Raw genomic sequence first — 25,464 nt, 5'->3', positions numbered from 1 at the left:
CCCTGAAAGGGAACTAGGAGGAAGATAGATGTTTCATTGCAACATGAATAAAATAGAGATCAAATTAGATCTCTTTGGGGAGGAGAAGTTTATTAAAAGGGAAATTACTCAGAAGTAAATTTTTATAAATATCTTCCTTTCCTTGGGGACCTATTTCAGCTGACACATTATTACTTTCAATCTCTATAATAGCTATGAGGCAGGTATTATGAACTTCACTTTAAAAATGAAGAAGCAAAAATTTAGAAAGGTTAAATTACTTGCCCAAGATGAAAAAACTACTTAATGGAAAGGGCAGTATATAAATCTAGCTCTCTGTATTCATTCAAAATTTAGCTCTTTCTGTTATGGTCCAAGTTTAATTGATATCATACATATTTCTCAGGGGTTTTTGTAGTTTTCACAATAATCATTTTAATGAATTAATAATATTCTGTTGATAATTACGAAGCAGCAATTAGGAAAACATATTATTATATGTTTCAAATCAGAAATACAATTTAAGTTTGTATTTACCCCAAAATTACAACTGCATGAAAAAATACTAGAAGGAATCGTTCAATAATAATACTATAAGCTGGGGTTATTATTTGTAGGTAGGATTATAGGCAATTTAATTCCCTTTCTTTAGCTTCTATTACTTTTGTTTTTGCAAGAGATAATGATGTAGAGCAAATTCTTTCAGAATCTGACTTTCTTCCTCTCTTGTCCTCCATTTCATAGTCCCAGCAAATCACACTCACTTGGAGGAAAAACATGGACTCTAGGTATTGATATGCTTTATTCTAAGTACATACTCTTCAGACAACTTAATTTTCAGTTTCAGGAATTCAGTTCATTAAATTAACAGTCTATAAGAGACAGCACAAGACAGTTACAGTTTCTTCCCTGAAGTGCTAATTTCCTCGGAGTGTGATATTCCTAGTTGCTGTGGATCGATAGAGAATCGTGTGTAAGTAACAAGGATCAGTGAACAGGGCACTGTCTTTGGTGAAAGCCACATGATACAAGTCCTAACAACACTGTGGAGAAATGAAGAGGTTAACACAAAGGTGAAAAACCCACTCTAAGAAAAGGTAAAAATATACACCCATTGAGGTTTCCTAGTGTTCATTTCTATAAATAGGGAAAGGTCTTTGGGAATTGGGCTATGGCAGGGTGGAAGCAGCCAAACTAAGCCCTCCTCTAACGTTTCATTTGATGTGTTTGGTGGAGTTGATGTGGGCCTTCTAAGGAATAGGGAAATATATCATAAGGGAGAAGAAGGTAACATAAAATTAGTTAACTTACGATCTTGGCAAAACGGTAACTTAAGGGGACAGCATCTTTCTGATGTCAAGTAGCTATAAGATCATCTGTGTGATCTGGGCAATTGAGCGGTCTCTGCCTCCTGGGCCTGTGATGGTGCCCACACCCCTCACCCCTACCCCACTACTGTCATTAAAGTTCATTTCTTTGGGATTCCCTTTATTTATTCAACAAGTATTTGAAGGCCCAAGGCTGCTAGGTATTGAGACAGGCACTGGGAGATTAAAAACATACATGGTCCTCACCTTGTGGAATCTATAATCCAGTTAAGAGACAGAAATTAATCAGAAAAATCACAAAAGTAAATGTAATTGCAGCTGTGATAAGTGCTAACACAAACACACACACACACAATTCAGTTCTAACAAGAGCGTAAGATAGAACAATTTGACCTAATTGTGAAAGTCAAGGAGGACTTCCCTGAGGAAGAGATGACAGATGAAATGTAAACTAAATGAAGAGAAGGGAACAGCACATTCCAAGCCTAATATCCTGTGTCAGGAAAGCACAAAGGCCTGGAAGCAGGTCAGTGTGAGAGAAAGGGGTGAGTGGGATGGATGACATGGCAGAAGATGAAGTTGGTGGACACCAGACCACACCGGACCTTGAAAACCATGTATGCAGTTTTGTCTTTATCCTAAGAGCAGTGATCAGATATGGGTTTTAAAAAATTGCTCTGGCTGCGGAGTGGACAATGGCTTTCAGGAGAGCAAGAGTGATTTCCTGGGAACTGGTCTTAAGTCAGCTGAAGTTTTCCAGGCAAGAAATGGTGGCAGCTTGGACTATAGTGGTGTTGCTGGTGGAAACCGAGAGGGGAATTTAGGGGAATTAATGAAGGACAAGGCCTTCTGGTTTACCCTATAAAAATTGAAACACACCAAAGAGGATATAACATATAAAACCTTTTTCTGCCAACATACTTGTTGGAGGTTTGAAGGAAAAGATATGGTGAATGCTGTGGCTTGGCTCATTCAGCTTCAAACCCAACTTCTCTCTAATGTGCCTTACTGCAGAGGCTGGAAAGCTGAAAATCACATTTCCTAGCAGCTAGACTTGCAGGTGTGATTTGGAATGTACCAATCTGACGCATTCATGCAAGGTGTGAACTCAGAAATGTGGTAATGAAGGAGAATCAGGATTCGAAGCATACACTTTGCTGGTGGTTTGTAGCAGGAGGGGTGTGGTTCTGGCAGTTCTGCCAAGTCTTTCTGGTTTAACAGGCAGCCTCCTGATGGTGGCAGAGTGGCAGTAATCTTGGCAGCTGAGTTCGGTAGTGCCTGGCACATAAATGCTTAATACGTGTGAGCTGCTATTATAATACCTAGTATTTACCACAAATAGTACTAGGATGCTCATGTGCTATGGAGAGTACAGCTAAAAGATAATGGAGAGCTCAGCCTGACGTCTGAGGTAGTTCAGTCCTGAAGGAAATATTGTTTCATAGCTTAATGAATATGACGTTGGTGTCCTTTCACCCAATTTTGTTCCTTTTTTATAAAATATATACCTTATGTATAAGGTATATGTATGCGTTATGCTCCCACAGTATAATGTGCTAAAAACTGGTTCTGTCAGTGCTTGGAAGAAAGTCAGTCTGTTGTCACTAAAGGTGAGCAGTTTTCCTCTAGCACATTCCAGAAATTTTAAACATCTGATAAAAAATGACTGTTAGAATGAACTGTGACCTTCAGTTGCACTGATAGTTTCCACTTAAACTAAGCAGGAGCTGTGTCTGATTGAAAAGCCTAATGATGTTGCAACTTGATTGTAGTAAATAATAATTTTTGATTAAAAAGTTAAAAATGTCAACGAAGACACGCAGGAAGTGACTCCCTGCTCCTAATTCCCAAAATAATTTCTCCCTTCTCTGAACACATTTTTGGTACCTCTCCTAGGACATTTTCTGTTTTTTAGCTCATACTGTAGTTATTTATATCCATGTCTGGTCTGCCCAATATATGAAACTGTAAAAACATTGAGGGCAGGGACACCCACTGATTCAACTTTGGATCTCTTAAAATGCCTGCTAACAATGATCCCTTACACAAAGGAGGAGTCTTCTCTATTTAATGAAGGAATTGGTGAATTCATGTGCATTCCTCAGTCATGAGGACTAACACTTTTGAGAGAATGCTTACAAGGTGTTCCTACGCAACTAAATACTTTGATCCATTTTCCAGATAAAAGCAAAGGAGAACCAAAATGAATTAAGGGTATACAGGATGGGGGGTTACATCACCGCTTCAGACAAGTGTTTGCTCCACAAGTGGTAGCAGTGGCAAAAGAGAACACTTTAAGAGGGTAGGAGACCCAACCTCTAATCACTCATAGGCTGTATGATTATAGTCAAGATACTGGAACTCTCTCCCCTTCCTTCATAAAAGGGATTGATGAGGTGATAATTCCTTCTCATCACATTTGTCTTGTAGTCACCATTCAAGAAGATTGATGCTCTAATCTTCTGATGATTTAAGATCTTATTCTTAAAATGGCTTGAGGTTAATGTAGCTTCAGCATGGTGATTCAGCATCACCTGAATCACCTGCTGACCCTGCTCTATGAGTAGCTGCTTCCTAAAGCATTGTGTTGAGAAGGATTCTGAGGTCTTATTTAGGCTAAGTGGAACCGACTGCCTTGACTTCATTGTGATGTCTGGCATGAGGCAGGGAGGGGAGTGTCAGTAAATAAGCCATGTCATCTCTGATCTAGTCCCAATGCCTTCACTCCACAGGAAGAAAATGAGAATAGAAGCTCATGTCTTAAGTTTACCATGTTCCAGGCATTATCCAAATTGCTTTTATATGCACACATTCATCTAATCCTTAGCCAGTCTTAAGAAGTTAGCATTATTATGATTCCTATGTTGAAGATGAGGTTTATGGGAGCAAAATTTGCCTGAGGTTTACATTCTGGAAATCCTTATCTTTAAGCACTTCCTTATACTGCCTCCTGATCTGTGGGCACTTACTATGTGCTAGGCTAATGGCACTCAGCCAGGAGTGGTTTTGCCCTCCAGGGGACATCTGACAATGTCTGGAAATTTTTTGGTTGTGGGAGGAGAGGGGGTTCCTTGAATTTAGTGGGTAGAGGCCAGAGGTGCTGCTAACCACACAGTACAGTGCCCCGCAACAAAGAAGTATTTGGCCCCAAATGTCAGTAGTGCTGAGACTGAGAACTCTGAGTTAAGCCATGTGAAAGTCATTTTTCAGACTGAGGATGAAACTCTTCCTGGAGCCCAATAGGTACAATTACTGCCTCTCTTTTGCAGAAAAAGAAAGGTGCTCTCAGAATCAAGAAGTGGTCACCATAAGACAGGAACCCAGGTAGTCAGATTCTAGAGGCCTCCATTAAACTCCTTTATCATCATCTTCCTCTACTATCAAAACATGTCAACTCTTTTAACACCTGCTCACCTATTACGAATTTCAGAAGCTAGGAACTTTCAGCCAAGTGTGAACAATCTCCGCCGTGGTGTGTGTTTCCCTAAAGATAAAAAGTATTTGTTCCAACAGTTCCAAGAAGGTCTTTAGAAGCTCTTACTATAGAACCACGGATCTCGCTGGAGTAGACATTCAGATCCTTGCTTTAAAATAAAACTCTGAAGAGAAAGCTAATTTTAGGACATAACAATCTTTTTCAAGAATAATTAGCTCTGTGTTGTATTCAACTTTAATGTTTTCCCTTTTGATTTTAGGAGCTGGTGAGCCTGGAAGCTTATTTAGGAAGAGGAAATGAAACTGAAAAGACACAGTAAGATTCCTCTTTTTCTTGCAAGCAAGGCACAATATGAATACGAATAATTCTCATGCTGTCCAATTAACTGCCTCAAGTAAAAATAGAAAAAAAAATACACACTTGGTTATTTGGAAGAAATTGAAGAAAAAGCGAAGAACGGGATGGTAGTTTCAACAATAAAGCCCTACGCAAATAACTTCCTTTCGGATTTAAGGCTTGTCTCCCGCAGAAAAAGCAATGCTCATGAAACAGGGTGAGGGTAGGTGATGGACAAAGTTAAAGAAATACAGAGAAATAAAAGAGCTTGAAGGGGGGGGTGGAGGGGGGGTAATTGAGCATCTCTTTCTGAGAGGAATTACCGAAAAATGGAAGGAGGGCTGGAAAACAACGGGCGTGGGCAGGGTGACTCCATGAGTTCAGAATGAATGGTCCGGGCGCCTGCCAGAAGCTTTCATCCACCCGGCGTTGGTCGGGTGCAGGGGGATGATTTAAGAACCTCCAAGTCACTGGATTTTAAATCTTCTCCAATAAGGTTCTCCGAGTGCCAGCGCGGGCAGCATAACGGTGGGTTTGTTTGGCAGCTTGTCTGGGTCCTCCCGCCCTCGCTCGCCGCCTGCCAGATCCAAGGCAGACAATCCCAGACATTCCGCGACCCCAGAAAGCGGAGAACCGAGCGCGAAGAATGAAATGCGGATAGCGTGGCTCCGGCAAGAACCTCAGAAACGTTATTCGGGGTCGTCTAGGAGGCTGGAAATGTGTCGAGTGCCGCAGGTGGTGGGCGGCACTGGAATTTAATATTCTGGAGCCCCTACCCTGTGACAGGCAGCGCGCCTAGAGAGCCACACTCAAGGTCCAGCTCGGTGAGGTAAGTTAGAAGGATCTTCAGCGAGGTTACACACCTTGCATTTGCCGCTCCCTCTGCCTGGAACGCTCTTTCCGAGACGTCTGTGGTAGCTCCCCGGTTTAGGAGCTTTAGGGTGGGCTTTCTCGTCTATCACGGAGCTCCTGCATTTTAATTGTAACTGTGAGGCTTTCTCTCCCCTCCCCTTCGCACATGAACTGCGTACAATAAACAATCACGCTCCCCTCATGTCTCCTCCTGGGACCCGGCACCAATCTGCATGACTGCCTCTGGATGTCGGGGTCACAGCCTCCCGCCGGATCCCATGGGGATTCTGTCCTTCGTCATCCCGTGCCTGCAATCCTCCCTTCTCCACGTGTTTTCTCCGTTCTCCATCCCTTTGCCTCGGTCTGAGTTCCTCAAGAGGTCGAATCCTCTTTGCCTGTTCGACCAGTGTGTCCTCTGAAACCTTGTCCTTTAACCAGCCCCTCACGCGCCGCCCTCACTTCTTCCTCCCTCCCTGGCCCGGAAACGCCGCTCCACGAACATTTATTGAGTGTCAAGGGCACGCATATAGCCCGCTGGGCCGCCGGGAACTCCTACCCCCGCCCAGAGGCAACTCTCACCTCCCTCCACCCTTCGCACCAGTCGAGAACCCGGCTTCCCAACTCCCCGACTGCGTCATGGAATCGGTGCTTCTTCCAGGTGCATGGCCCCACCTCCTTCCCCGGGAACGACTCCTGGTTGGTGGGAGTGCGGGTCGCTCTGCCATCCCTCCCGCCCTCCCCGCGTGGCCCCGCCCCAGAGCTGGCTCTGGCTCCTCCTCCTCGCTCCCGCCCCTCGCTCCCCACTCCAGCTAATCGCCTGGCGGCGCGCGCGGAGAAGTTCTGGGCAAAGTACTGCGAACTGGTTGAGCGATAGCAGCGCACGCGAGCCGGGAGGAACAAGGAGAGCCGAGAGCCAGGCGGCCAGTGCGCGGCGCGGCTTCTGGCCCGGGCGGCCGTAGGCGAGTAGCCGTCCCCGCCCCTGTCTCCTGCGGCTGGTGCGGGAACTATATCAGCTGTGCGTTTGCTGGGGGACCGAAGAAGCCGGGTTTGCCTCCTCCCGCGTGTGGTGGACGAACCCCGGAGCTAGGCGGCGTTCGCGGCGGCAGAGCGTGCAGGTAAGAGTCGGGACGCCCGCCAGGATGGCGCTGGGGTGTGGTGGGGCCCCGGGCCGTGGCGCGGGCTCGGAAGGGCTGCGGTATGGGGGGGTGCCGCCGGTCTCAGCAAGCCTGGAGTCTGCCTCTTGTCGCCGAGGAACAACCGGGTTAGTGGGGGCAGCCCCAAGTCGCCCTCGGTGCCGGCCTCCCGGGAGTTAGGGCCCGAGTGCTGCCCACCCTGAGTGCTGTCCTGAGAGGCACGGTTTGGCTGGGATTGACGGCGAGAAGCCGCCGAGCCTGGGTCGGGGCGCCGGAGGATGCGGCGCCGAGGGGTTGTCCTGGGCAGCCGGGAGGCGCGGCGCCGGGGCGGGAGGCACAGGAAACTGGCTTGATTGGGCCGAGCGCGCGGCTTCACCACATCCGCGGGCTGGGGCGCGCCGGGGGCACCCGGGAGACGCTGGCCTTGCAGGCTCCGGGCTCGCCCGCCTCCCCGCGCCCGGCCTGCTCCACTCTCCGGCACCCAGGCTGAGGTCTGAGGGCACTTGTCCCTTCGGGCTTCCCAGCGGCCTGGGAAGCGTTTGCAGCTTCTAGAGTCACTAATGGGCATTGTCCTAGATCGTCCAGATATTTCTTAGGTCGGGGCGCGCCTCCCTCTTTCGGAAATGCAACTTGCCAGCCACCTTCTGCACATTTGTACTCTCTCTCCTCCGTCTCACGAACTACCAGTCTCCTCTGTAGTCAGGGCTCTAAGATGAGGGGAGCTGTGAAGTTGTCGCTGTCGATGTGTCTGGGGATTGCGCTGAGGTGCATCCGACCAACCCGCCCCGCCCCCCCCCCCCCCCCCACCGGCCAACAATGTTGGCCTGACCCTCAGAGTTTGAGTACTGGGATGAGGGCATTTAGAAATGTTTTAAGCTGCAGCTGCAAAAGAGATCCATCCATAGACAGGTAAAGGTGTAGGTCTAACTTTTGATCACCCACACTACCTCCAAGCATCATTCAAGGTGAGGTCGCCCTTCTGGCCCAAGGAGACCAACTAGGCCTGGGCTGAAATGCACCCAAGCTAAGTGACCATCCCCTCCACCAACATACTAGCACACCACCCTGTTTGGTGTTCCTCATAGCACTCATCTCTCTGAAATGATCTCCTTGGGCTGTTTACTGTCTGCTTTCCCCCACTAGAATGGAAGTTCCAGAAAGCAGAGACCTTAACTGTCTTGTCCATCATTCCACCCCTAATGTCAACAACAGTGCCTGACACACAGTAGGTACAAAAGAAATATTTATGGAATGGATGATGAAAACTTCTTTGTGAAATATGAGGAATGATGATCTCATAGCTGGTTTGATTTTCCTGTTTATTTATCCTTTTTTTTTTCTACTGGGAAACTGAACAAATACCAATAGCTACTATTAATCGACCACCTACTAAGAGCTGGATATGTACTAGGAACTTTGTATATAGATCACCTCGTTAAACATTACAATAGTCTTATTAGCTAGGTATTTCTAACCAGATGGGAAATTGAGGCTCCAGCAGGTTAAACAGTTTTCCCAAGATTATCCTGGCAGAACTAGAATTCAGCTCATTTTCTCTCTATTGTGCTGGGCTGCTTCCAAGAAACTAAAATGTGGTTTCCACCATTACAGCCAGTAGACATTTAGCTTTATTTATAACAAAAGCTATTGCTTAACTAAAAGATTTTATCATTACCGAGATTTAGTTTCAATAATAGCTAATAATTATGCTGTAAGCCAGATACTACCAGGCTGCCATAGGCTGTATTCTTTCATCTTCACCATCTTGATGGCAGTGCTGTGAGGTTATCTCCATTTTACAGATGAAGAAACTGCAGCCTAGGTTCGGGAATCTGCCCAGGGTCAATAGTAGATTGCTGAGTTAGATTTTTACTAATAGTCTTTCTGAGTGTAAATCTTTAGCTCCTTCCACTAGACTGAAATTTCTCCTGCTCCCACTATTTAATTAGATGTTAACTCATTATGATAGAGTTCAATGTTACAGCATATTAAAACCACCTGAGGTTGAGCTATAAACTTTCCACTGCCAATAACAAGTCTAGTTGTACTATTTTCTGAATTGTTGAGACTCTTACTGCCATGGATATTTGTGGATGAGTTTATGGTTTGTGGGCCTGGTAGATGAGGCACATTTAATGTAGGAGGAAAGGAAATTCTCCTTTCACCTGGATTTAAATTTACTTTCACCTAAATCTAAAGAGAAATCTGATGGGTTTTAACCCACTGTGGTAAATGAACTCTGAACACAGTAATACTTTCTGCCTCTTAAGGAAAGTACTGGAAGACCAGCTAGTACCTCTGTTCCCATATGTAGAATGGAGAGTTAGAAACCACTACTAGTTCCAGAAGCTTCTGCAGCAACCTTTTAGCAAAATAACTACATTTCGACTCTTTGTTCTCTTGTAGTAAAACTGAGAGCAAGAAGTTAGCTAAGTATGTCATGGTTACCACCTGAAGAGCTAATGGCAAAATAGAGGATGGGAAGAAATTAGAGATCCCTTTTTTCTTCTACTTCATTCCAGTTTTAGGGGTAGTATAATGTTTTTCCTTGCATGATGACCTGGATAATCCACGGTTTTATTTATACTGTGCCTCTTGGCAGTACTATATTTTCTTAATTGTTAATTCCATTTCAAGAGTACTCCAGGACTTCCCTGGTGACACAGTGGTTAAGAATCCGCCTGCCAATGCAAGGGACACGGGTTCGAGCCCTGGTCCGGGAAGATCCCACATGCTGTGGAGCAACTAAGCCTGTGCGCCACAACTACTGAGCCTGCGCTCTAGATCCTGCGAGGCACAGCTACTGAGCCCGTGCTCTAGAGCCTGCAAGCCACAACTACTGAAGCCCATGAGCCACAACTACTGAAGCCCGCGAGCCACAACTACTGAAGCCCGTGAGCCACAACTGCTGAAGCCTGCGTGCCTAGAGCCCATGCTCCGCAACAAGAGAAGCCACCGCAATGAAGAGTAGCCCCCACTCGCCGCAACTAGAGAAAGCCGCGTGCAGCAACGAAGACCCAGTGCAGCCAAAAATAAATATAAATAAATAAATAAATTTATAAAAAGAAGAGAGTACTCCAGGGAGGGTTGGAGAATCCTTCAACCCAGAACGCCCACAGAAATGATGGAACTCTGGGGCACTGAGGAACATGGAGGCTGTTAAGTTGAAGGAAGCTTCAGAACTGAGAGTTGTTTATAGTTGCCTGTGAATTCCTTTCCTGTCTACATCTCATTCGTCAACTTTTAGCCCCCTTCTCTGGAAATGTCCTTCTTAACTTCCCAGTCACTACTGTTTAGACCACGTTTATACTCGCCCCAGTTCGTATCTCTCCTCCCTCTTGTCTTTCACATCCATGCCTTCCAGCTGCCCCTGCAGCATCTTAGCTCAGGGTCTTAGGGACTTCTCTACTCTGTTCTAACATAGCTTAACATTGTCTCCCTCAGCCCCGCCTTCATATCATAGGTAAATTCTCTAGATCCTGTCATTATATTGCTAAAAATTCTTGAGTGGCTTATATAGTTAATAATAATTATAATATTAATAACAGCAGCAGTAGCTGCTGACCTTCTTGTGCCAGGTACTGTCATGAGTGCCTTATGTGAATTTAAACTTGTGTTTAATCCTCAGAGCAACAGCAAAGCAGGCACTGTTACTATACCCCCAATCTCCAGATGAGACCAGGAGAAGTTAAGTTTGCAACTACTTTACAACTAATACAAGGTGGAGTTGAGACTCGAACCCCTGGTCCTTTCTCTCCCCATTTAAGGTAGACTCCTTAGCCTAAAGTCAGCATCCGGCAGCCTGGGCTCAGTGTCTGCCTTCACCCATTGTTCCCCAGCCTGAACTGTATTCAGCAACAGGGTATTTTGCCTTTGCTCTTATACTGCTGTTGCCTAGAAAGCTCTTTCATTGCCTCTACCTGTGAAACCCCAAGTCTTTCAAGGCTGAACTCATAAACCAGTTCTGCCAGAATCATCTCTCTGAACTCAGTCTCTCATAGCATTAAAACACACACACTCTTCAGCACTTTCTTTCATACCCACCCGACACATTCCTCCACCCCAGTGCCTCCTGGCCTAGTTATTTATTCAGTTGTATTGGCTCCCTTACTACATTGTAGATGCCTTGAAGGCAGGACTAGTATCTATTCCTCCTGTTTGTATCCCCACATCGCTAAGCCTGGTATGCTATCCATAGTAGGTGCACAATTAAAAAGAGAGTAGAAACAACTATATGTGGTTATATGCTGTTAGAATATTTTGTGAAAAAAGTAATTGGAATGTGGCATTTTGTTTCCTACTTTTTGATCCACAATACTGTAATACCTTCATCAATTTATGGTGAAGCAATAGAAATCCTAATTATTTAAATCCACGAAAAGCACTTATTCTAGTTGTTTTCACCTTGCAGATATTGTAAGGAGATCTCAAACCCATAAAAAAAACAAGCATTGTCTGTAGGTTAAATATCTTGCATCTTATACACACTATTTTTTCATATATATGGTAAAGTTGTTATTAAAAGTATATTAAAACTGTTATGGAATTGAAACTAAATTTTCATCAATGTTTTATTGATCAATGAATATTTCTCATTTTTAAACCTGATTTACTAGATCTTCTATGAATCACCTCTGGCTCATAGCTCATCACTTCGCTCTGTGTGTTCTAGTCACACTGAACTAAATTCAGCTCCCCGCCTGTATCTCCAGGGCCATGAATAATGTATTTTGGCCTCCCAGTTTCCACATAAAGTTATGTCCTCTTTACAACGTCTTCCTGCTCACCCATGTTCACCTGGCTGGTTCCCACTCATCCATCACATTTCAGCCTGAATGTCACTTATAGGAAGACTTCCTCTGCTGCCTCCAAGTTGAAGTTGGAAAACACGCGTGGCACTCTGTGCCTATCTGTTTTGGAGGGAGCAGTTATCGTACCGTTGTGTAACTGCTGGTCACTTGACTGAATCTTCCATGAAACCACTGACTCTCATTTGGCTTACATTAGAATCACTTAGGGATCTAAAAAGCTTTTCCCTACCTAGGCCCAACTCCCAATGTTTCTGAATCAAGTGGCATGGGGTGAAGAGGGTTGGTCCCTGGAATTTTTTTAAAAGACATTTTCTCATTCTGTGTTATAGCTGGATAGTATTCCATTGTGTGAATGTAACATACTTTATCCAGTTACTTATTTTTTTTTATAAAAGCTTTATTGAGTTATAACTCACATTTCATACAATTCACCCATTTAAAGTATACAATTTAATGGTTTTTAGTATATTCACAGTTGTGCAACTGTCATGTCATAATTAATTTTAGAACATTTTATTACCGTCAAAAGAAATCTGTACCCTTTAGCAGTTCCCCTACTCACCTTGCAACCACTGGTCTACTTTAAGTGTGTATGTATTTGCCTATTCTGGACGTTTCAGGAAAATGGAGTCATGCTTTTATGTCTGGCTTCTTTCACTTAGCATGTTGTAGTTGGATTCACCCCTGTTGTAGCATGAATCAGTGTTTCATTCCTTTTTATTGCCTAATAACAACCCATTGTTTGTATAGACCACGCTTTATTTATCCATTTGCCAGATGGAACTGGAATTTTTTTTTAAAGCTTCCCCAAACAATCCGACTGTGCAGGCAGGAGTTAAACCGGAAGTTCCTTTGAGTCTTGCTCACTGCTGTGTCTTGGGGCTAGAACAGTACCTGGCACAAGATAGATGTGTAATAAACATCTGAATGAATAAAGCATTTTACTAAAAGTATAACTCCTGTTATGCAGGTGTCATCAAAAAACATTGCCATTAAAAAGAGATCCTCATAGTTGATTGATTAGATCCTGATTTGAACAAATCCACTGTTAAAAAAGTATTAGGAGACAATCAAGGAAATTTGAACATGGATGAAATGGTACTATTTTTAGGATTTGCTTTAAAATATCCTGGGGGTGGGGAGGGAGAATAGAGGAAACAAGGCTGTGTGTGAGTTGACTGAAGCGGAGTGGTGAGTTCATGGGCTTTTTAATGCTTTTCCCCATCTCTGCTGGCCCCTGGGGCAGCCATTGGCTACATGTGGCGGTGGTGCACTTGAGGTGTGGCTAATCCTTGGTGAGCTGTACTGTAGGTATGAAATACATACTGAGTTTCCAAGAGTTCGTACAAAAAAGGATGTAAAATTATCTCAATTTTTTATTGTTTGCTTACATGCTGAAATGGTAACATTTTGGATTATTATAATACATAATTAAAACTAATTTCACCTGTTTTCTTTTACTCTGTAATTGGCGACTTAAAAAATTAAAATTGCGTATATGGTTCATATTACATTTCTCTTGGACAGTGCTGCTGTATAGTTTTGTATATGTTTGAACTTTTTCATAGTAAGTTAAAAAAATCAAAGATATCTGAATTTCTTAAAAGTCTGGAGCAAAATATTTTTCACAAAGAATTCCTCTTATATGAAAAGATTGGAAAATATTGATTTGTTCCAAGATGATTCTTTGTAGAAGCTTATAGCAGGCAGACTGTAGCCTTCCAATGTCATTCCTGGGCTTACTTCATCTATGTGAAAATTTAAAAATTCTTTTATAATAAATGGAATAGCAACATGAAGGAGTAGAAGAATTGCTCCTTTAGTTATTTGTCTGATTCTTTTGTTTTGAAGTTGATGAAATATTTCCTTCATCTTAGAAAAATATGGAAAGTGCATTGGTAATTTCATTGTTCTTAGTCACACTGTTTATACCCTGAAATTGAATTTTCCCTGGACTTGCTTTATAATCAGTCTGCTTAAATCTGTTTGTTTGGGAGCCAGAATATGATTGTTTCTAGACACCCCAAGACCCCTGGAATATGAGTGGAAAATGATTCTTAAATAATAATGATAATGTGTGGGTTTAAAGCTGAGAAACAAATTGCTTTCATATAAAATTTCTTTAGATGAGCATTCTGTCGCTGTCTAGGTGTCTGTGTTTACTCACAAAAGAATAGCCGAGGTAATAAACCCAGCTCTCTGAGGGAGTGTAAGCTAGATGGACAACCTCAGAGGATATTCTTCCTCATCTGTGATTTCTGAGATCGTGAGACAGTGGACCTGAATTGAAAAATAGCTTGAATATAAAGTAGAACAGAATTAAATTGCAGTGAGGAGCCCAACAAGAGATCATCAGAGGATCTGTGACTGCCAATATAAAATCAAGTTTACTCTTTTGTTTACTCTCTATGGTTAAAATATTAAAATCTGTTTGTTTTTAATGTTGTGTGGGTCAAACACTTCTCAATATAACATTTCTCCACTTGTGTATTAAAAGATAGTACTGTGGAAGATTCCCATACTTGTTTTCTATCTTGATATCAAATGCTGTAATACAAGAAATTTAAAGTTATACTTTAAGTCTTATAAAACAAATATCCCTCTCCGAATCATTTGTGGTGGGCAGTGATCTGAAATGTTTAGAAGCAAAAGCTAAATAATATATTTTATTAATCTCACAAACATGATTAAACTTGAAGTAAATGCCTCTCTAGAAGGAAAGCATGCAGTATGATTTTTGTCCATACATTGAGTGCGTATTTGTTGAGCACGCGTTATGTGCCAGACACCAGACTGGGTACAGGGGATATGGTGATGACTGAGACAGATGTGGAACCTCCCTTCAAGGAGATACTAAACAGTCACAGAGAATTTGTTAATTACAGTGAGGATCTGTAGCTCCAAGGGAATGAGTCTGGATTTTAATTGGGACCCTGGAGAGAAAAATTCCATTTTTCTGTAGGTCATGATTCAGGCTGCTGATGGTCTGAAGGAGGAGGAGGAAAGGAAATCCTCAGAGGGGGATGACAGGAGTGAAGTCCTGCCCTTTCTGTGTCTTTGTGCTGATTGCCGGAGGCCAGGTGGAACTGAGTAGGAGGAGGGGTTTAATTCCTCTCCCAAGGTTTTGAATTGCTGTGATGATACACACAGGTGTGTTTATTTGCTACTGGGAACTGAATCCAAAGTTGAGTTTTTACCAGCTTTGTAACTGAGAGCGAATGAGATCTAACAACCTGTTTTCCAGCATGGTCATGGAAGTAGCTTAAAATAACTTGCTGGCTCCAATTCGAGTGTAGTTCTGTTGTCTAGCATCTGAGATGAAGTGGACGAGGGGTACTTGAAGACCTCAAAGAATGCAGGGAAGACCCACTTGGGTTTTTCCTATGGGTTCAGAGTTGCTTCAAGCAGATTTCTAGTGTCTATAGAATTAACTGAAGTGTCCTTTGGAGCTTGTTGGGGTCTTTAGGGAATGGGGAACCATCCTGACTTTAAAGGGGGTGATGGTAATTGCAAAGAACAGTAATAATAGCAGCGGCAGCCGGTAACTGTGGAGCACTTACTCTGTGCCAGGTTTAGTGCTGTACTTATACTACTATCTCATTAGATCTTCCAATAATGTATGTGGTGGGTCTCAGCATAACAGTTTACCAATGACCGAACAGAGGCTGGGGAGCAATTACTTGCTCTTTGGTTGTCCAGCATCCATTTACCCTTCCTGATTTCCATTTGAGGAATCACTTCTTGCCTTAGGGTCTAGAACGAGGAGCCCCATTCTCCTCAGCTGTGGGTGGCCCTGGGAGCCAGACCAGTCAGATTCCTCTGGCTGGAATCTGGGTCTAAAGCCGAGGGTCATGGAGATTCTGTTGCCAAGGGTGTGTCCTGACGCAACCATTCTTGTCCGCACGGCATTGTTATAGTCTGGCTTCAGGTCCCATGAAGCTGTGCCCGTGCTTGCCCCTCCAGCCCCGCCTTACTTCCTGAAACTGATATTTTCCCAGTACATTTTTTTGTTTGTTTCAGTTGCCAGAATATTTTCTCTTCCTTCCACTCACAGAACCCCAGACTATCACAAGCCTAGGGGGGCTTACGTAGTCTACCCACAGTCACAAAGGGACTGCGTGGCAGAGCTGTGGTGTAGTCGGGTCATTGACCAGAGGGCCCCTCCGTGTGGTGGAGGGCACAGAAGTGGGAGTCAGAGAATCAGAGGATGAATCCAGCCCCGGAAGTGCTTCTGCCTCTGTGGCCTTGAGCTGATCACTGCCTTCTTAGGCTGAACTGTTTGGACAAGATGAAATCTACACGTATGTAAAGGACACCCAGCTCCAGAGGATTTCCTCCTGCAGGAGATTTTTGGACGTGTGACTGTGTCCCCGTTTTCAAAGGCTTGCAGTCTGAGGTTTGAGGTGTAGTCTGAGGCGGTGGTTTTCAAAGTGTGGTTCCACAAGTTGCTGATCAGCATCACCTGGGAACATGTTAGAAACGCAAATTCTCGGGCCCCACCGCAGACCTATTGAATCAGAAACTGAGGGGAGGGCCCATCAATCTTTTTTTTTTTTTTTTATAAATGTATTTATTTTATTTTTGGCTGCATTGGGTCTTCGTTGCTGCGCACGGGCTTTCTCTAGTTGTGGCGAGCAGGGGCTACTCTTCATTGCAGTGTGCGGGCTTCTCGTTGCGGTGGCTTCTCTTGTTGCGGAGCACGGGCTCTAGGCACACGGGCTTCAGTAGTTGTGGCATGCGGCTCAGTAGTTGTGGTGCACGGGCTTAGTTGCTCCGTGGCATGTGGGATCTTCCTGGACCAGGGCTTGAACCCGTGTGCCCTGCACTGGCAGGCGGATTCTCAACCACTGCGCCACCAGGGAAGCCCCAGCAATCTGTTTTTACAAGCCCTTCAGGTGATTCTGATACTCACTAAAGTCTGAGAACCACTAGGCTAAGGCATTTTCATTTTATTAAATACTATTTATTATGTATAATAATAATGGATTAGCCACAGCCCCTGCTCTCAAGGAACATTCCCTCCAGCTGGGAGGGACAGTTATAAACACACAATGTGAGAGACAAGGAGGGGTGTAACACTTGCTGCAAACAAGATGCTGAGGTGTGGTGGGAGCACAGAGAGGCCATGGGAGACGCTTTTGCAGAGAAGGGGGCATCTGAGCCAAGCCTTGAAGGACGTGTAGGATTGAGACAAAGGAAGGGAATGGAGAGCTAGGTGAAAGGACACTCCAGGCAGAGAATGCAGGATGAGCCAAGGTGTAGCATTTTTTTTTCTTAACATTTTTATTGGAGTATAATTGCTTTACAATGGTGTGTTAGTTTCTGCTTTATAACAAAGTGAATCAGTTATACATATACATATGTCCCCATATCTCTTGCCTCTTGCCTCTCCCTCCCTCCCACCCTTCTAGCTGGTCACAAAGCACCGAGCTGATCTCCCTGGGCTATGTGACTGCTTCCCACTATCTATTTTACATTTGGTAGTGTATATATGTCCATATATACACTACCACTCTCTAACTTTGTCCCAGCTTAGCCTTCCCCCTCCCCATGTCCTCAAGTCCATTCTCTAGTAGGTCTGGGTCTTTATTCCCGTCTGGGCCCTAGGTTCTCCATGACCTTTTTTTTTTTTTTTTTTTAGATTCCATATATATGTGTTAGCATACGGTATTTGTTTTTCATACTTCACTCGTATGACAGACTCTAGGTCCATCCACCTCACTACAAATAACTCAATTTCGTTTCTTTTTATGGCTGAGTAATATTCCACTGTATATATGTGCCACATCTTCTTTATCCATGCATCTGTTGATAGACACTTAGGTTGCTTCCATGTCCTAGCTATTGTAAATAGAGCAGCAATGAACATTGCGGTACATGACTCTCTTTGAATTTTGGTTTTCTCAGGGTATATGCCCAGTAGTGGGATTGCTGGGTCGTATGGTAGTTCTATTTTTAGTTTTTTAAGGAACCTCCATACTGTTTTCCATAGTGGCTGTGTCAATTTACATTCCCACCAACAGTGTATGAGGGTTCCCTTTTCTCCACACCCTCTCCAGCATTTATTGTTTGTAGATTTTTTGATGGTGACCATTCGGACTGGTGTGAGGTGATATCTCATTGTAGTTTTGATTTGCATTTCTCTAATGATTCATGATGTTGAGCATTCTTTCATGTGTTTGTTGGCAATGTGTATATCTTCTTTGGAGAAATGTCTATTTAGGTCTTCTGCCCATTTTTTGATTGGGTTGTTTGTTTTTTTGATACTGAGCTGCATGAGCTGCTTGTAAATTTTGGAGATTAATCCTTTCTCAGTTGCTTCATTTCCAAATATTTCTCCCATTCTGAGGGTTGTCTTTTCGTCTTGTTTATGGTTTCCTTTGCTGTGCAAAACCTTTTAAGTTTCATTAGGTCACATTTGTTTATTCCTTTTATTTCCATTTCTCTAGGAGGTGGGTCAAAAAGGATCTTGCTGTGATTTATGTCATAGAGTGTTCTGTCTATGTTTTCCTCTAAGAGTTTGATAGTGTCTGGCCTTACATTTAGGTCTTTAATCCATTTGGAGTTTATTTTTGTGTATGGTGTTAGGGAGTATTCTAATTTCACTCTTTTACATGTAGCTGTCCAGTTTTCCCAGCACCACTTATTGAAGAGGCTGTCTTTTCTCCATTGTATATTCTTGCCTCCTTTATCAAAGATAAGTTGACCATATGTTTGTGGGTTTATCTCTGGGCTTTCTATCCTGTTCCATTGATCTATATTTCTGTTTTTGTACCAGTACCATACTCTCTTCATTACTGTAGCTTTGTAGTATAGTCTGAAGTCAGGGAGCCTGATTCCTCCATGTCCGTTTTTCTTTATCAAGATTGCTTTGGCTATTCGGGGTCTTTTATGTTTCCATACAAATTGTGAAATTTTTTGTTCTAGTTCTGTGAAAAATGCCAGTGGTAGTTTGATAGGGATTGCATTGAATCTGTAGATTGCTTTGGGTAGTAGAGTCATTTTCACAATGTTGATTCTTCCAATCCAAGAACATGGTATATCTCTCCATCTATTTGTATCATCTGTAATTTCTTTCATCAGTGTCTTATAATTTTCTGCATACAGGTCTTTTGTCTCCTTAGGTAGGTTTATTCCTAGGTATTTTATTCTTTTTGTTGCAGTGGTAAATGGGACTGTTTTCTTAATTTCACTTTCAGATTTTTCATCATTTGTGTATAAGAATGCAAGAGATTTCTGTGCATTAATTTTGTATCCTGCTACTTTACCAAATTCATTGATTAGCTCTAGTAGTTTTCTGGTAGCATCTTTAGGATTTTCTATGTATAGTATCATGTCATCTGCAAACAGTGACAGCTTTACTTCTTCTTTTCCACTTTGGATTCCCTTTATTTCTTTTTCTTCTCGGATTACTGTGGCTAACACTTTCAAAGCTATGTTGAATAACGGTGGTGAGAGTGGGCAACCTTGTCTTGTTCCTGATCTTAGTGGAAATGGTTTCAGTTTTTCTCCATTGAGGGCGATGTTGGCTGTGGGTTTGTCATATATGGCCTTTATTATGTTGAAGTAAGTTCCCTCTGTGCCTACTTTCTGGAGGGTTTTTATTGTAAATGGCTGTTGAATTTTGTTGAAAGCTTTCTCTGCATCTATTGAGATGATCATATGGTTTTTCTCCTTCAATTTGTTAATATGGTGTATCACATTGATTGATTTGCGTATATTGAAGAATCCTTGCATTCCCGGGATAAACCCCACTTAATCATGGTGTATGGTACTTTTAATGTGCTGTTGGATTCTGTTTGCCAGTATTTTGTTGAGGATTTTTGCATCTATGTTCATCAGTGATACTGGTCTGTAGTTTTCTTTTTTTGTGACATCTTTGTCTGGTTTTGGTATCAGGGTGATGGTGGCCTCGTAGAATGAGTTTGGGAGTGTTCCTCCCTCTGCTATATTTTGGAAGAGTTTGAGAAGGATAGGTGTTAGCTCTTTTCTAAATGTTTGATAGAATTCGCCTGTGAAGCCATCTGGTCCTGGGCTTTTGTTTGTTGGAAGATTTTTAATCACAGTTACAATTTCAGTGCTTGTGATTGGTCTGTTCCTATTTTCTATTTCTTCCTGGTTCAGTCTCGGAAGGTTGTGCATTTCTAAGAACTTGTCCATTTCTTCCAGGTTGTCCATTTTATTGGCATATAGTTGCTTGTAGTAATCTCTCATGATCGTTTGTATTTCTGCAGTGTCAGTTGTTACTTCTCCTTTTTCATTTCTAATTCTATTGATTTGAGTCTTCTTCCTTTTTTTCTTGATGAGTCTGGCTAATGGTTTATCAATTTTGTTTATCTTCTCAAAGAACCAGCTTTTAGTTTTATTGATGCTTGCTATCATTTTCTTCATTTCTTTTTCATTTATTTCTGATCTGATCCTTACGATTTCTTTCCTTCTGCTAACTTTGGGGGTTTTTTGTTCTTCTTTCTCTAATTGCTTTAGGTGTAAGATTAGGTTGTTTATTTGAGATGTTTCTTGTTTCTTGAGGTAGGATTGTACTGCTATAAAGTTCCCTCTTAGAACTGCTTTTGCTGCATCCCATAGGTTTTGGGTCATCTTGTTTTCATTGTCATTTGTTTCTACATATTTTTTGATTTCCTCTTTGATTTCATCAGTGATCTTGGTTATTAAGTAGTGTATTGTTTAGCCTCCATGTGTTTGTATTTTTTATAGATTTTTTCCTGTAATTCATATCTAGTCTCATAGCGTTGTGGTCAGAAAAGATACTTGATAGGATTTCAATTTTCTTAAATTTACCAAGGCTTGATATGTGACCCAAGACATGATCTATCCTGGAGAATGTTCCATGAACACTTGAGAAGAACGTGTATTCTGTTGTTTTTGGATGGAATGTCTTATTATTATTAATTAAGTCCATCTTGTTTAATGTATCATTTAAAGCTTGTGTTTCCTTATTTATTTTCATTTTGGATGATCTGTCCATTGGTGAAAGTGGGGTGTTAAAGTCTCCTACTATGATTGTGTTACTGTCGATTTCCCCTTTTATGGCTGTTAGCATTTGTTTTATATATTGAGGTGCTCCTATGTTGGGTGCATGAATATTTACAATTGTTATATCTTTTTCTTGGGTTGATCTCTTGATCACTATGTAGTGTCCTTCTTTGTCTTTTGCAGTAGTCTTTGTTTTAAAGTGTGTTTTGTCTGATATGAGAATTGCTACTCCAGCTTTCTTTTGATTTCCATTTGCATGGAATATCTTTTTCCATCCCCTCACTTTCAGTCTGTATGTGTCCCTAGGTCTGAAGTGGGTCTCTTGTAGACAGCATATACACGGGTCTTGTTTTTGTATCCATTCAGCCAGTCTATGTCTTTTGGCTGGAGCATTTAATCAGTTTACATTCAAGGTGATTATCGATATGTATGTTCCTATTACCATTTTCTTAATTGTTTTGGGTTTGTTATTGTAGGTCTTTTCTTTCTCTTGTGTTTCCTGCCTAGAGAAGTTCCTTTAGCATTTGTTGTAAAGCTGGTTTGGTTGTGCTGAATTCTCTTAGCTTTTGCTTGTCTGTAAAGGTTTTAATTTCTCCATCAAATCTGAATGAGATCCTTGCTGGGTAGAGTAATCTTGGTTGTAGGTTTTTCCCTTTCATCACTTTAAATATGTCCTGCCACTCCCTTCTGGCTTGCAGAGTTTCTGCTGAAAGATCAGCTGTTAACTTTATGGGGATTCCCTTGTATGTTATTTGTTGTTTTTCCCTTGCTGCTTTTAATATTTTTTCTTTGTATTTGATTTTTGATAGTTTGATTAATATGTGCCTTGGCGTGTTTCTCCTTGGATTTATCCTGTATGGGACTCTCTGTGCTTCCTGGACCAGGTGGCAGTTCCAGACCTTTTCCCGGACTCCCTCCCTGCTAGCCGTGGCACACTAGCCCCTTCAGGCTGTGTTCACGCAGCCAACCCCAGTCCTCTCCCTGGGATCAAACCTCCGAAGCCCGAGCCTCAGCTCCCAGCCCCCACCCATCCTGGCGGGTGAGCAGAGAAGCCTCTCGGGCTGGTGAGTGCTGGTCGGCACCGATCCTCTGTGGGGGAATCTCTCCGCTTTGCCCTCCGCACCCCTGTTGGTGCGTGCTCCTCTGTGGCTCCAAAGCTCCCCTGTGGCTCCGAAGCTCCCCACTCCACCTCTCGCCATCTCCGCCCACGAAGGGGCTTCTAGTGTGTGGAAACCTTTCCTCCTTCACAGCTCCCTCCCAGTGGTGCAGGTCCCGTCCCTATTCTTTTGTCTCTGTTTTTTCTTTTTTCTTTTGCTCTACCCAGGTACGTGGGGATTTTCTTGCCTTTTGGGAGGTCTGAGATCTTCTGCCAGTGTTCAGTAGGTGTTCTGTAGGAGTTGTTCCACGTGTTGATGTATTTCTGATGTATTAGTGGAGAGGAAGGTGATCTCCACGTCTTACTCTTCTGCCATCTTGAAGCTCCTCCCCGCATTTTTTTTTATTGAGGTATTGTTGATTTACAGTATTGTATTAGTTTCAGGTGTGATTCAGTTTTTTTGTAGGTTATACTCCTTTTACAGTTATTACAAAATAATGGCTGTCATTCTCTGTGCTGTACAATATATCTTTGTTGCTTATCTATTTTATACATAGTAGTTTGCACCTCCTAATCCCATACTCTCTCTTGCCCCTCCCCGCTTCCGTCTCCCCACTGATATCCACTAGTTTGTCTTCTGTATCTGCGAGTCTGTTTCTGTTTTGCTGTACACATTCGTTTGTTTTACTCAAGGCGTAGCATTTTGAGGAAGGACATACCCTCCAGTTTGATGAGAAAGACTGTTTTAAGTGGGAAAAGTGACAGGATATGAGAATGGAGAGGTAGGTTGGGGCGCAAGTGGAGTGGATCCTGAATCCTACAGTGAGGGTTTGGACTTTATCCTGTGGACAGTGAACAAGGAGGTGACATGGTGGGAGCTGTCTTAGAGAAAGTATTGTAGGGGTGGTAGAGAAGGTCAGAGGCTGGGAGTATAAGCACAATGAGACCTGAACTGGGGTGGTCACAGTGGGAGAAGAAAGGAAAGATAGCAAAAAGTATTGGAAAGTTAGAATGACAGCCCCTAGGCACTAGGAAATTGGGGTCCAGGGTTGAGAGAGAAGGCAAAGATGATTCTATGGGAGATAATAAATGATGTTGGTACAGTCAGGTGAAAAATAAAGTTGGAGCCTTACACCATGCCTTCCATCAGAATAAATTTCACATGGGTCAAAAGTTTAGCATTAAAACAACTAATAAAAAATAGAATACCATTTTAATAATAATGGAGATAGACAAGCCTTTTAAGATATAAAACAAAATATTGATTTATTTGACTATATATGATTTTTGCAGGGCCAAATGTTTTTAACTGTCAAAAGGTGATCAATAAATTTAGAAAAATAATTGCAATTCATGTCACAAAGATCTAATTCCATCAATATATAAAGAACTACAACAAATCAATAACAGAAAGAACAGTTACTGTAGAGGCAAAGAATTTGAACAAATAGTTCACAAAAGTGCATACAAATGATGCTTAAACATGTGAAAACTTTAACCTCACTCATAAAAAGAGAAAGGTAAGTTAAAACTTTAGTGAGATGCTGTTTTTTCACCTATCAGATTGGCAAATGTCAGAAAATGTGGTAACTGTTGGCAGAGGTTTGAGGAGACAGGTATTCATGGTCGATGGAAATGTGAATTGGTCCAAGCTCTGTGTAGAGCCCTTGGCAGTATCTATCAAAACTGCAAACACATGCACCCTTTGAACCAGCCATAACAGTTCTGTGAATTTAATCCTACAGATAAGTAAATGTGCACAATGATATATGTGCAAAGTAATTTATTGAAGCATTGTTTGAATAAAAGGATTGCAAATAACCTAATTGTCCATCAGTAGGAACTGGTTAATGAGTAATGGAGCAGTTAAAAATGAAGCAGCTCTACATCTACTGATTTGTAACAATCTCTGAGTTAAGTTAAAAAAAACAAAAAACAAAGTGTAGACTACATAGATTTATGGCATACATACCATATATACCAAGGTATGTATGGGATGCTTCCATGTGAGAAAAAATATATTCATAGCTAATATATATTTTATATGTTTATGTATGTAAACATGTACATATTATGCATAGGTACACATACTCATAAACTGGGGGAGGGGGTGGGCTGAAGGCAGCTCGCACTGGCTTGTGAGACCAGTTGTGTATATCTCTCCCCAACTCCTTGGTCAATGACTCTGTGGTGGTCGTTTGAAATTGGCCAAGGTGGGAGTATTTACACCATGGCAATCGGCAGAGGAAACAAATTGGGGTTTTTGTTTTTGTTTTTCCAGAGAGCTTGTTGATAAACATTTACTAGTACCCCCTGTGTATCATAAATATAAAATATCTCTTGAAGGCTATACAAGAAGTGGGTAACATCAGATTCCCCAATGAGGGAAGAATGGGAGATAAAAGGACAGTTGTGAGATTTAAATTGCATCTTTGAAATTTTGTTCCAAGTTAAGGTGTTACTTATTCTGCAGTAAACATATAAAGCAAACCAAGAAGTAACTCCAGAGTTTCAGGCCTATGTGACTGTTATTTAAGGTGCCATTGACTATGCCATGGAAGAAAATAGAAAGATGAATAGATCTTAGGGAAAAAGGATGCTTTTGGTTTTGAACATGCTGAGCTTGAAGTGTGTGGATGATATCAGTGATGTCCAGTAGATAACTCAGGAGAGAGGGCAAAACTGGGGATCACTCCTGGGAGTCGGCCGTTTAGTTGAAATTATAGCAGTTGAGGAGGTTTCCAAGGGAGGCCCAACCTGTCCAACCTTTTGGGCAGGTCCCAGAAGAGGAAAGGGGATGCATGTGGTACCTTGAGAAATGCCAAACAAGAGGTAGGTAGGGGAAGGGTAAGCAGTCACAAAGGTAGGAGGACCTTATAACGATAATCATAGTAGCTTTCTTTCATGGATTGTCTATAAAAAGTGAGCCACTATGTGCAGTTCTTTTTGAGAGAACATCACCTGATTTAATTCTCACAGCCACTCCCTGATTGCTGGTGAATGGGGAAGGGGGATAATTCCAAAGAATAAATGGAAGAGAGCTTCTGGGAAGGATGTTAATAGAGCGAGGCTTTGACCCACCGAAAGTGTTTGCGCTAGAGAATGTGCTTTCATCAGTGTGACTGGTAGTCACATACAACAACCACTGCTGAGAACGTCACACATGAGTTGGGCAAAATCACCATGTTCTTGGGTCTTGCTCTAGCTAGTTAACGCATGCTGAGGTTTGGCGTGTCATGGACTTCTCTACATTCCTGTGGATGGTACTGTTCCCCTCCACCCCCCGCCCCCAGAGGAGTTGGGTGAGAATTAGCCAAGTGTCAATAGATGTGAAGGGGGTTCTGGAGGAATTGAGAGCTGCATGATTGTTAGCCGCACAGGAAACCAGCTGGAGGAGTGTGGCCCGTGTGAATGGGACTCACAGTTACCTGTCAGTTTCTCTGGGGTTCTAAACTTCAGCAGCACCAGAATGACCTGCAGGGCTTGTTAAAACAGATTG

At 42.5% G+C, this 25,464-nt stretch overlaps 1 protein-coding gene across 4 annotated transcripts in view; it reads left to right on the top strand.

The window, feature by feature from the left end:
* Positions 1-6,768: 6,768 nt before the first annotated feature.
* The window catches only part of OSBPL3 (oxysterol binding protein like 3), a 193,640-nt gene continuing 174,944 nt past the window's right edge, over positions 6,769-25,464 (top strand). For all 4 annotated transcript variants that reach the window (XM_068549172.1, XM_068549170.1, XM_068549171.1 and 1 more), the window contains exon 1: positions 6,769-7,046. The gene's annotated coding sequence lies outside the window, so the exon portion shown is untranslated. The remainder of the gene's footprint in view (positions 7,047-25,464) is intronic.

This window comes from Eschrichtius robustus, chromosome 8 (genome assembly GCF_028021215.1).
Source record: "Eschrichtius robustus isolate mEscRob2 chromosome 8, mEscRob2.pri, whole genome shotgun sequence".
NCBI lineage: Eukaryota > Metazoa > Chordata > Mammalia > Artiodactyla > Eschrichtiidae > Eschrichtius > Eschrichtius robustus.
Note: the sequence above shows the minus strand (reverse complement) of the source record. Positions and strands in the feature narration are given on the sequence as shown.